The sequence below is a fragment of the Camelus bactrianus genome, chromosome 3, assembly GCF_048773025.1.
Source record: "Camelus bactrianus isolate YW-2024 breed Bactrian camel chromosome 3, ASM4877302v1, whole genome shotgun sequence".
In the NCBI taxonomy this organism is placed as follows: domain Eukaryota; kingdom Metazoa; phylum Chordata; class Mammalia; order Artiodactyla; family Camelidae; genus Camelus; species Camelus bactrianus.
In genome coordinates this window covers 46,671,108-46,684,004 of record NC_133541.1, presented here as the reverse complement: position 1 = coordinate 46,684,004, position 12,897 = coordinate 46,671,108, and the positions used below count along the sequence as shown (strand labels likewise).

The following is a 12,897-nucleotide window of genomic DNA, read 5'->3' as shown; positions in this document are numbered from 1 at the left end:
TTAAAAGTCTACTAGAATTAATCAATGAATTTAGCAAGATATCAGGATACAAGGCTAATTTTTTAAAATTATAATTTCTATATACAAAAAATGAACAATCATAAATTTAAATTTTAAGCAGATTTACAGGATCTAAATAAATGGAGATCTAAAATATGTTCAGAAATTGGAAGACTCAATACTGTTAAGAAGCCAATTCTCTCCAAGTTAATCTATAATTTCATTGCAAATCCAATGGAAATCCCACAAGGCTTTTTTGAAGAAAATGACAAGATGCTTCCAAAAGTATAAAGCAGGGAGGGTAAAGCTCAGTGGTAGAGTGTATGCTTAGTTAGCATGCACAACGTCCTGGGTTCAATCCCCAGTACCTCCATTAAAAAAAAAAAAAAAACTAATAAAATAAATAAATAGGCCTCATTACTTCCCCCGTCCAAAAAACCAAAACGTAGAACTATATAGAAAAGCAAAACACCCAAAATACTTTTGAAAAATAAAAAGGTGGATATTTAGAAAACCTCAAGTCCCTTCTTACATGTCTCCTTTACTCTCACACAACTACAACACTCATAACACTCCTGACAGCAGACCTGTGGGTTTTTGCTCACACCAAGCAATCCTTTGCAACACCAGCTGGGGGTCCTATAGTTCAACTCAATTCTGCCACTATCTACCTGGAGAAAGCACCAGATTCCACATGTTGAGGGCTCAGTCCCACAAGACTGCACCTCCCACCCTGTTCAGATGCTAATTACAAGTCCCAGGTTGTCCCCTGTACTTCTAAACAACTAGCTAAAAGTCAGAGCTCCACCAAACTATTCCTTAGGTTCAGTAATTTGCTTAAATAGCTAACAAAACTCAGAGAAATGCATTTACTAGTCTATTATAAAATATGATGAATGATATAGATGAACATCCAGATGGAAGATATACAAAGAGTGAGGTATGTGGGAAGGGGCAAAGAGCTCCCATCCCCTTTCTGGGTGTGTTACTTTCTCAGCACCTCCACATACAACCAACCAACTTGGAAGCTCTCAGAGATTTCCATGGAGGCTTCTTCACATAGGCCTGATCAATCGTTAACTCCGTTTCCAGCCCCTTTCCACTCTCTGGAAAGTGGGAGTGGGACTGAAAATTTCAAGCTTCTAATCATGGCTTGGTCTTTCTGGTGACCAGCCCCTATCCAGAAGCCATCCAAAAGCTCACCCAGAGTCACTTCATTAGAACAAAAGACACTCTTATCACTCAGGAAATCATCAGGCTTCAGGAGCCATGTGTCAGGAACCAGAGTCAAAGACCAAATATTAGAATAAAAACTGTTTCTGGTGCTCTTATCACTTATGAAATTACAAGGGTTTTAGGAGCCCGATGCCAGTATCTGGCGACAGAGAGCAATATACATTTTTTTCCTATTATTTCACAGTAAAAACTGTCACATTAAAATTTCAAGACTTTCAAAATAAAGCCACAATGATCAAGATGGTATGGTACTGAGGAAAAGATAACACACACAAGGGAACAGAATAGAGTCCAGAAATATACCCATACATATATGGTCAATTGATTTTTGACATAGGTGCCAAGGTGCCATAGGTATAAGGAGAAAGGATTTTCAACAAATGATGATGGAAAATTTGGACATCCATATGCAAAAAACATGAACCTCATTCTACACCTCATACCACATCCAAAAATTGACTCTGAATAGATCACAGACCTCAGTGTAAAATCTCAAGCCTGAATTTTTAGAAGAAAAAGTCTTTGAGAAACTCAGACTTCAGAAAAAGCCTTTGAGACATTGAGTTAGACAAAGATATCTTTAGTAGGACAAATAAAGCAGGAACCACAAAAGAAAAAATTGATAAGCTGGAATTTATTAAAATTAAGTTTCTGAAGCATAAAAGACAGCTGTGAAAATGAAAAGCCACAAACTGTGAGAAAATATGCACAAGATGCATATTGGACAGTGGACTGGTATCCACAATACATAATGAACTCTTCCAACTTAATAATAAGAAAATAAACAACTTTAATTAAAACTTGGGAAAAAATTGGAAGAGACACTTCATCAAATAGATAAGGATGGCAAATAAGCACATAAAAAGACTTTCAAAACCATCAGTCATTAGGGAAATGTGCATTAAAATCTGACTGAGATACCACAACACACCTATTAAAATGTAAACAAACAAAAACTGTCATTACCAAGGGCTGGTGAGGATGTATACCACCGGGAGCACCAGTGGGCATAAAAAGTGATATATCCAATTTGGGAAACTCTTCAGCAATTTTGTAGAAAGTTAAACATGCATTTCCCATACAACTTAGCAATACCCATTCCTAGGTATCTATCCAAAGGAAATTAAGATATATGTTCACATTTTTAAAAACTATAAAATTATAGCTATCTTGAGTCATAATTGTCAAAAACCAGAAACAAACCAAGTGAATATCAACTGGGAGTTAGATAAATGTGGTATGTCTATATATTGGAATACTATTCAGCAGTAAAAAGGAACAAACTACTCATACAAGCAACAACAGGCATGAATCTCAAAAATAGTATTTTAAGTGACAGAAGTGAGAGATAAAAGGCTAAATACTGTATGATTCCATTTTTAAGACATTGTTGAAAAGAAAAAAAATCTATAGGAGTCAAATAAGATCAGTGGTTTCTAGGGAGTATGGTGGAGGGACAAGATTAATTATGAAGGGGCATAATGGAATTTTGGGGGTGGGTTATGGAAATATTCTATAACTTGACTTTGGTGGGGTTACATATCTATATGTGTTTTTCAAAACTTATAGAATTATACACCTAAAATGAGTGAATTTTATTGTATGTAAAAGATACCTCAGTTAACCTTACTTTTTTAAAAAGTGAGAAAAAAACAACATAAACAAATAAAAAGGAGGCAAAAATATAAAGCCATGTTAAGTGACAAGTCAGTTTAATAATTTTTGATGTCTATAAGACAGGAAGGTAAATATCTGGTTCTTTGTATAATTTTGATCATATTTATATAATAAGTTTTCATATATCTAGAAGAAAACCAATTATCCTTAACTGGGTTATCAATAAGAAAAATATTTATACAGATGCCAGTGAAGGCAATTTAGGATATAAACTATTCCCCATGTATAGTGGGCTGAATGGCGACCCCAAAAGATAGGTCTACATCCTAATCTTCAGAATCTATGAATGTTACCTGATATGGTAAAAGCATGAATACTACCTTATGCGGCATGGCAGAAGGCATGATTAAGTTAAGGATCTTGAGAGAAGGAACTCACCCTAGATTATCTGGGTCTGTCTAAGCACAATTACATGTACCTTTATAAGGAGGGAATTGTGAGATGCACAAAGGGGAAGGCCACGTGAAGATGGAGGTAGAAACTGGAGTGATGCGGCCACAAGTTCAAAACTGCTGGCCGCCACCAGAAGCTGGAAGAGGCAAAGAATGGGCTCTCTCTTAGAGTCCCCAGAAGGAGTACAGCCCTGTTACCTTGATTTCAGCTCCAAGAAACTGATCTTGTACTCCGGCCTCCAGAATTATAAGAAGACAAACTTCTGTCGCTTTAAGCCACCAAGTTTGCAGGTAATTTGTTATAGCAGCCATAGGTGACGAATATAACACATTCTATGATATGATAATATAAGGACATGGGTACTCATGCCGAATTTGGCCACAAGAAGCAGGCCCTGTGTGAATTTTTCTTGGACTGTACTGACCAAGGTAGCCTGTTGCTTGGATTGTTTCCCTACCCCTTCACCATCACACCTGCCCAGAGGGAGAGGCAGAACCACAGCAACTGCAGTAGAGGCTGCTACGTGCCCACCCAATAGCCATTCTCCCTTCTTCCTTAGGAAGAAACACCTACACAGTTAGACACTGCAGTGGGCCCAGCTGACAAACCACATTTCCAAACATCGCTTATAGATACAGGTGGCCAATGAAATTTAAGCAGAAATTACTGGGGAAAGTTGCAGGAAAAGGTCTTCAAAAGAAGTTGATTCAATTGGAATGCAAATGCCTTAACTCACCTCCTTTCCTTCTTCCTAATGTTCACAAGGCAGAAGTGATGACTGGAGCTCCAGCAGCCATCTCTCAAGAACAAGGTGACCTTGAACATAGAATTCATGCACTAAAGATAGAGCAGCAAAAAATACAGAGGGAGCCTGGGTTCCTAAGGACCATGGAGCTGCTGTACTAGTTCTGGACTGCTTGCTTCTGTTCTACACGAAAGGAAGTACAAAAGGGCCTTATTTTGTCAAAGCCACTGTTCTTCTGAGTCTATTATTAGAAGTTGAAAGCAATTCCTAACTGATTTAATGATCTAATTAACTTTATAAAACGATACCGAAAACTAGAAAGAAAGTTAAAAATGAAAAGTTGTAGATAGCTTAACTCCCCCCCCCTTTTTTAGCTTTCTTGAGAACAAATGTGTTGCTCTCATAGAAGGTTTCTATTATTTTAATCTGCTAATCTTTACTTTTTTTCTTTTCAGTTAGACTGAAAATGAATAGAAAGGTACAAGTTAGTTATAGGCCACATCACTCTATGTCCCCAAAACTGCCTGAAAAGAGTACCCAGCCCTGTTACTTGCTCTAAATCAGAAAAAAAAAGTACCGTAGTGGCCAAAGTACTATTCCCCCATGCTCTTATATTAGTATTCAATGTACTCAAAGAGCATCAAAACACTTCCTTACTAAACTGTGTAATTTTGCATTGTAGAGGCTGACTTACTTGGATTCTAAACACTTCAGACAATTTTCTCTTGATCATTAAAAACACAATTAAATCTACAAAACAGGTATACAGATGCAAAATCTGAAAAAAGAAAAAAGAACTCCCAGGTGAGGGGAATGAGCAGGGAGAATTGCTGAGTGAAGTGACTAAAAGCAGACTTATAAAACAATAGTTAGAAAAAGTGATAAAAATAAGAATAAAAGAGCCTCCTCAGGTTATAAAATATAAGAGGACCTGCAGCCAGTGGGACTGACTGCCCCCGGGCCTGAACCTTCTGAGCCTCATTTCTGTTTACAAGAGCCCCATTCACACCACCTCACAGGCTGTCCTGGGGGAGCAATTTGGGGAAGGCAAGAACTATAAACAGAAGGCACAGTAAACAAGATCACAAGCACTGCCAGGTACAGGACATAAAGCAGAACAGTTCGTCTACACTGGGCTCCTAATCTAATTTTACTCTCGTTTGAATTCCCTTCACCCTCATAATACTTCTTAAAAGGGAGGTTTAAACCAGTTCAGGGGACATCAAAACTAAAAAATTCTTGTTGCATGCACTTCCCATTTGAAAGGAAGTCACTGAACACACTAAGGTGAAGCCCCACAGAACCACCCCAAGGACACTTCCCAAACAATTGTAACCATAAATGTGTCTGTCTGGCTTACGCCACTGGGCAACAAAGTTAAGAGGAATGGGGAGTCACTTCGATTGCACTTTAATTTCAGCTCAGGAACATCATCTGAGGACAACTGAAAAATCATTCACACCAGGGAGAGCACTGACCTTGACTTGTAAGGTGGAAAGAATGGAGATTTAGGCGTCTAAAGACAGGCAGGGATCTGCCACGATTCTGTTAAAGGATCTTAGACTAGTTACTAACCTCCCTGCGCTTCAGTTTCCTCATCAGGAAAATCAGGTTGATAATACATTAATTCCAGGACCAGGTGAAGAACAATGGCCCATAGATGTTCTGGAAACAGTGATTCATTTTCCCCTTCTTCTGCACATTCTCCTAGCCCCAGACTGGCAGCCCAGAGGCCAAAGCTGGTCTATAGACATGTTCTTGCTGCAAATTGTGGGTTGTTGTTTTGTGGGGCTTTTTTATTTTTTAAGAAGCCACAATTAAATATTTCTCTAAAACTGCAGTTTCAGTTTATCTTGAAACACTGAGATGGTAAAACTGGCCTGCATTCCTCCATGGCCTCACCACTGCTGGAGGTGACTGTATGGACAGGGCATTTGCTATCCAGTTCATCAGCCTCCTAATCCAGCCATGTTCGTTCCCTTCAGTTAAATGCCTGACATTATAGACATCTGAGTTTGCCAAATCTGCTAGCAGTCAGTCACAAAGGATCCACTCAAACCACTGTCTTCTCTTCCCTCTGCCATGTCACACACTCCTTTGGTACACTAATCCAGTACTGAGGCTAAACATGCCATTCGGGCCAACTCTGCCCATGATGGAGCAAGAGATTAAGGTGAAGTTGCAAGTTTAGTTACCACTTTACATGGAATCAAGTTATGGGGGAGGACGGTCAAGGAGACACACATAGACACACACAGACACATACACAAGATGCACATACACACATCAGTTGAGCGACCCATGACTGATTGACTATCTAGTCAGTAAGGTTCACTGTTTCCCTTTTGTGAATTCAGTGAAAAGAGTTTGTGGGAACAAACAAAGTAAAAATCATGCACTTAATTCTGTAAGTGTTAATTAATGTTTAAATGTATTTCTTTATTCTAATGTGATTCAGCATACACCTACATATATAATCAAATGTTAAATTAATTTAATTATCAAATAAACAGATAATGAGAACAAACTGTTAGGAGACTATGGAGAAACAGGCACTCTCACACTGTAGATGGGAGTATGAAATAGCACAATCCCTACGAAAGGAAATTTGGAAACATCTAACACAATTCTAGATGAATTTACCATTTAGACCTGGGAATCGATCATGAAGATACACCTGCATGCATGAGAAATAACATGTGCATAAGTGTATCAGTTATCTACTACCTCATCACAAACACAGTTACCAGATGTCTTGGTTTGTCCAGGACTGTGGGGTTTACTGAAACTCAGAACTTTCAGTGCTGAAACTACAACAGTCCCAGGCAAACTCAGGCTCTTAGTCATCCTAATAATAAACTGCCCTAAAATTTAGAAAACATATTTATTTGGTAAGCTTGGCAGTGATTTTTTTTTAATCTGACACCAAAAGCAAAAATAAGCAAGAGGGACTATACCAAACTAAAAAGCTGCACAGCAAAGAAAATCATCAACAAAATGAAAAGACAACATATGAAACGGGAGAAAGTATTTGCAAATCATATATCTGAGAAAGGGTTAATATTCAAAATGTATAAAGAATTCACACAACTCAATAGCAAAAAAAAAAAAAAAAAAACCCAAACAATCCAATTTTTTAAATGGGCAGAAGATCCAAACATTTTTCCAAAGAAGACATGCAGCTGGCCAACAGGTACACAAAAAGAGTGCTCAGTGTCACTAATGATCAGGGAAATACAAGTCAAAACCACAATGAGGTATCACCTCACATCTGTTAGAATGGCTATTATGGAAAAGACAACTAATGACAAGTGCTGGCGAGGATGTGGAAAAAAGGGAACTCTTGTGCACTCTTGATGGGAATATAAATTGCTGCAGCCACTCTGGAAAATAGTATGGAGAGTCCTCAAAAAATTAAAAATACAACTACCATATGACCAAGCAATTCCACTTTTGGGTATTTACCTGAAAAACAAGCAATACTAACTTGAAAAGATACATGTAACCCCATGTTCACTGCAGCATTATTTATAATAGCCAAGATACATGGAAACAACCCAAGTGTCTATCAGTGGATGAATGGATAAATAAAATGTGATACACACACACACACACACAATGGAACATCATTCAACCATAAAAAAGAATTAAATCTTGCTATCTGCAACAATATGGAGGGACCTCAAGGGCATTATGTTATTTCTAAGTGAAATAAGTCAGACAGAGAAAGACAAATACCATATGATCTCACTTACACATGGAATCTAAAAAATAAACAAAAAACAAGCTCATCAATACAGAGAACAGAGAGGTGGTTGCCAGAGGTGGAGGGGTTAGAGGGGGAGAAATGGGTGAAGGGGGTCAAAAGATACAAACTCCCAGTTATAAAAATGTAAGTCCTGGGGATGTACAGTACAGCACTGTGACTATAGGTAATAATATGGTATTGCATATTTGAAAGTTGCTAGGAGAATAGATCTTAAAAGTTCTCATTATAAGGAAAAACTCATAACTATGTGTGGTAATGGGGGGATATTAACTAGACTTATTGTGATCATCTGGCAACGTGTACAAATATCAAATCATTATGCTGTACATGTGAAACTAAGGTTATATGTCAATTATACCTCAAATTTTAAAAAGCTTAAAAAAAAAAACTTCCAGTACTAAAACCAGAACAGTCCCAGGCAAACCAGGACTGTTTGTCATCATAGTAACAAACTGCCCTAAAATTTAGCAGCTTAAAACAATATACACTTTTTTATCTCCCAATTATCTTCTTATTACGCGAGTCAGGAATGCAGGCAAGGCTCAGCTGAACCTGGGCTTCACAGCCTCTGACAGCGCTGCGTTCAAAATGTCAAATAAGGCTAGGGTCTCGTCTGAAGGCCCAGCCACGGGAGGACCTGCCTCCAAGCTTGCTTACCTGGTTGCTGGCAGGATTCAGTTCCTTGGAGCTGTTGGAATGCAGGCTTCGGTTAATTGCTGGCTGTGGGCTGGAGATCAATCACCCTTAGTTCCTTGGCAGGTGGACCTCCCCAACATAGCAACTTGCTTTGTCAAAGCCAAACAAAAAAGAGCATTTTCTAGCAAGACAGAAGTCACATTTTTTGGTAACCTAGTCACAGAAGCAATAACCCTTCCGTATTCTTTGGTCAGAAATAAGTTACTCAAGGGGAGGTGCTTATACAATGCCAGGAGGTAGAAATCACCTGGGGCCAGTGTAGACGCTGTCTGACCCTGGCCTAGGCATATCAGACACATTTGTGTTCTATTTCAAATCCTCTCCACTCCCACCTCTTCCTCTCGCTACTGCGATAGCAAAGCCCCAAGCCTTGATTAGCTTTACACAGGTACAACCTGACAGTGCTTTGCTTCAAGCCTGTGATAATGTCTGATACAGGTCACAGTATTCCAAGGGGTATACATCCATAGATGGGCAGCACTATAGTGCGGCAGGGTTTTTGGCCTTTTTTACTGAGTATAGTCAGTTTACAATGTTGTGTCAATTTCTGGTCTATAGCAAATGCCAGAATTTCATTTATCACTTGTCCTCTGTACCACCTTTCTTCCCTAGCCAGAGAAACAGTAGTAAATGGCATTTATGATTTTTTTCACAGCCAAATAAGGTCGGAACAACTCTGTATTTCCCTTTCGCCAGTACACAGTTACTCTGGTAAGTATCCATAGGTCACTCTGGGGAAAGGCTGAGGTAATGTGTATTGTTTACACATGTGATGGACTTACAACACTCTTCTTCAAGGAGACCCAGCCTCCTCTTCAATCACTGGGCTCTGGGTCTATGAGCTAACTTACCTGGGAGCCCAGGTGGAGGGCCATGATTTTTCCACTACAACATCTGACATCAGCTTTTTCCCCTCATAGTGCCTACATTTTTTTGCTCCTTTTAAATAAAATTCAAGAATTAGTGTAGAATCAGTATGGTTGTTTTGACCCTACACTGCTAAGAAAAAAATCATAAATGCCATTTCCTACTGTTTCTCTGGTTAGAGAAGAAGTACAGAGGACAGATGATACATGAAATTCTGGCCCTGGTCGATGTCATAGTGAAACCAGTAGTTCTCTCTCCAGTAACTGAGCTTATAATTCGGATAGGTAAACTTAGAAGATGGAAACCCCTCTCATGGGTTCCCTGAATTTTGAAATTAGAGCCTTTGTAGTAAGAAAGTTGACACAGAAGGTGGGTGTGTTTTTTATATCTTTAACAGCTTTGGGTGACAGGTACATGCAAAATAAAATTAGATATCACCCACTTTCTTCCCGAGCATCATTTGAGGGGGACCAAAAGTCCTGAAGCCAGAGTGTGCCCTACAGGTGTGATGTGAGGAAAACCGGGCACTCTAAGTATGTCCTCCACCCACTAGTCTACTTCTGGAAAAGGTAATTACCCCTAAGGGAAATAACATATTAACAGGAAGTCAGTTATACCCTCTATACCACCCATCAGAGGAACTTCTTGGCCTCAACTAGACGCTCACACTCACAAGACAACCAGAGACCACAAGTGGTCTACTCAGAACAATGTAAGGCAGGACCACAGGTCACCAGAAGGGCAGCACCAGGGGTTTCCCTCAGTGAAGGTCAGTACGTCAGCCTGCCCAGACATGCAGCACTAACTTCTGCTCAGGTACAAGGGATAAGAGCCACACTGGGCAGATGTGGGAGTTAACCTGGCTTAAAATCCTCATTCCCAAAAGGAGCCAAGATCTCTTGTAGCAACTCCCTAGACATGGCTTTCACTCCCCACAAGGGACACTGCATTACAAAAGTCACCACACCCAGGGGAGCCTAAAGTATGGTGTCCTTAACAGGAATTTCTGGTTCTTTAGAGCTTCCTCCCAGCCCAGATATAATTGACCAGTCAGGGGTCATTTTATGATCAGCAATGTTGCTTGGAAATACAGTTTGCATTTTAACCTAAGAGGTTGCCAGAGTAACAGAGCTGGACAGTTAACCAAAGGTCAAGTTCTCATGCAGAAAGGAAAGGCTGTTTACCCTTTATCCACCGTCCTTGTTTGAAAAAGTCTTGTTTTACAGATTCTGCTCTTCTTGAGAAGGAGCTATGTAGCTGCAGATGTGTTCCAATGTCCTTGAGGGAGTTGCAAGGAAAGGCATGGGTGGAAGCAGAATTCCAGAACAAGCCTTACCTTCTCCCTTTGTTTTTCTCAAATAAGCCCTACTTGAAGTATGAGGCTAATGTGTTTCTTGGTTTGTCTGTATGTTTGTTTGTTTGTTTGTTTGCTTCAAATAGGAAGGCCACTGTGGCAAAAAACAGACAAATCTTAGGGCTTCATCTGATACTAGAGACTGAGGTGCGCAGGATAATTAAAGCAGAACGGAAATGGTGCCCAGGCTCCACCACACCCTTCAGATTAGCCGGCAGGACAGTCTTACCCAGGTTCCAGAAAGTCACCAATTAGCTACCTATTAGGCTCCCTCTGGGTGGTACTCAGGAGCAGCTCTCCTGAACGCCTGGAAGCTGCACTGCCTTCCAGGGGAGGCTACCGGCCTGTGACACAGGTCCAGGGCTAGGGGAGCCCCTACTAACAACTGTCCCTCTCTCAGGCCCCTGAGCCCTTAGGTGCCTTCAATTCTCTGCTCCCTTGCATAGGGCGCCCTGTTTTCCTCTCCCGGATTTTGTCATTTGGTTTCATTCCGTGTCCCCTGGGGTGAAGGTGGAGGGAGTTTAGGGTCCACGCAGATGAAGGGCCGAATGAAGATCAAGTGTCTCTTTCCACAGTGATCAAGTCACCTTCCCAGTCAGAGCAGGCGCCTCAGTAACAGCCTCCTGGTCTGTTCTGCTAAAAGGGTCTCTGACTCTCCTCCCTTGAGTTACATTGAGAGCAGGTCTTCCTCTGTCCTTTCAGCTTGACAGGCGCCATCCCCCAGGAGAGCAGAGGAGGTGAGGAACTTATTCCGCACATGAAGACTTCCAATTTTCCAGAAGCCTGCCTTGTTTATAGTTCAAGAAACTGAACGTCTGTGGGAAAAAGGTTTGCCCCGAAAGACCTCACCTCTTCCCTAGGATGTGCGGCGGGCGAACTCTCCAGGGAGACCTGGGTTTTCATCTTCGGGGCCCTGCTCTGTCCTCCTTACAGCCAAACTCTCCCCTTGCAGCTTGCCGACTGGCATCAGCCCAGTGGAGAAAACTCAGTTATTTTCTCCCTCAGCAAGTCCAATGTGCTTCTTTAATGATTCTAGTGGCGCTCTGGTCAACTGTCCAGAGAGCGAAGAACGGTCTTTGGCGGGTGGGGGTGGGGGTGGGGGGGTTGGCTTGGACAGACGAGCTGGCATCTGGGGTCCAAGGAGGGCTGTGCAGTGATTCCTTAATGAATTTGTTTAAGAGGGGAGATGAAATATAGGGCAGAGTCTGAGAAGTCAGGGGGAGAAGTAGGGAAAGAGAGCAGATGTTGTAAAAGACACTCTTTCATGTTTCCTGTGCACCAGAAATCAGCAGATGTATGTTGGCAGGGCTACAGTCAGAGAACAGAGGGAGGCGGGAGTTGACACATCTGGAAATCATTTGGCAGAGGGCAGAGTTCAAAGGCTTTCTGCCTCAGCCGCCTGCAGACCTACCTTGCTGCATGGGACAGGGCTGAGTGAGGGGCCACCAATTATAGGGTCTCTCTGGCTTTTCTAACGTGGGGGCCCTACCTAAGCCAGAGACCTGGCCTCTGTGTAGTTCAGTCACATGGAAAAGTTGAAATGATGATAAAAAGAGAGAAAGGGACAGGGGAAGGAGGGAAGCACAGCAGAGAATACACCACAACTGAGAGAAGCCTGGCTGGAAATCAAGAAACAAAATGTACTTGGACCAAATCCAGTGCATGAGTTAACTTGAGAGCAAAGAACACCATTCAGTGGAGGGAAAAAAGAAAAAAAGCCTGCTCTGCTGCACAGTAACACCCAGGGATCATGCTCACACCACATTTACTTTTCTCAGAAATCTCTGCACACTTTGCCTTCACTGATTTCAGGAATGCGGAGCGCCCTCCTGATCCTGAGGGAATGACTCCCTTTGGGAGGATTTATGGGGTTCTGCAAAGAGAGAGAGCAGGGTCTCTGAGGAGCCGGTCATCACCCCACCAACCCACAGCCTCTGCTCCACTGTCCTCCCTCCCAGAAGAGGGCAAGGTCAGCTTGGGTGTTTAGCTTCCGTTCAAGGAGATACACATCTTCAGGGTGAACTTGTGTCCTGGCTTAAAGTTCCTGCCACACTCAATCGGTCAGACCCATTGGTTGCAGCTGCTGGTGGGCTGCACTCGGGGCTTCATGTGGTCTGGGTGGGAAGTGAGCTCTCAGGGAGTGGTAATGAGTTAAAGGCC

At 41.5% G+C, this 12,897-nt stretch overlaps 1 long non-coding RNA gene across 1 annotated transcript in view; it reads right to left on the bottom strand.

Moving 5' to 3' along the window:
• LOC141576316 (uncharacterized) overlaps window positions 1-11,764 on the bottom strand; it is a 546,933-nt gene extending 535,169 nt beyond the window's left edge. Inside the window, exons 1-2 of the long non-coding RNA XR_012504669.1 lie at window positions 10,568-11,764; window positions 8,478-8,547 (exon numbers count right to left, since the gene is read on the bottom strand). This is a non-coding gene — a long non-coding RNA (uncharacterized LOC141576316). The remainder of the gene's footprint in view (window positions 1-8,477; window positions 8,548-10,567) is intronic.
• Between the last annotated feature and the right edge of the window lie 1,133 nt (window positions 11,765-12,897).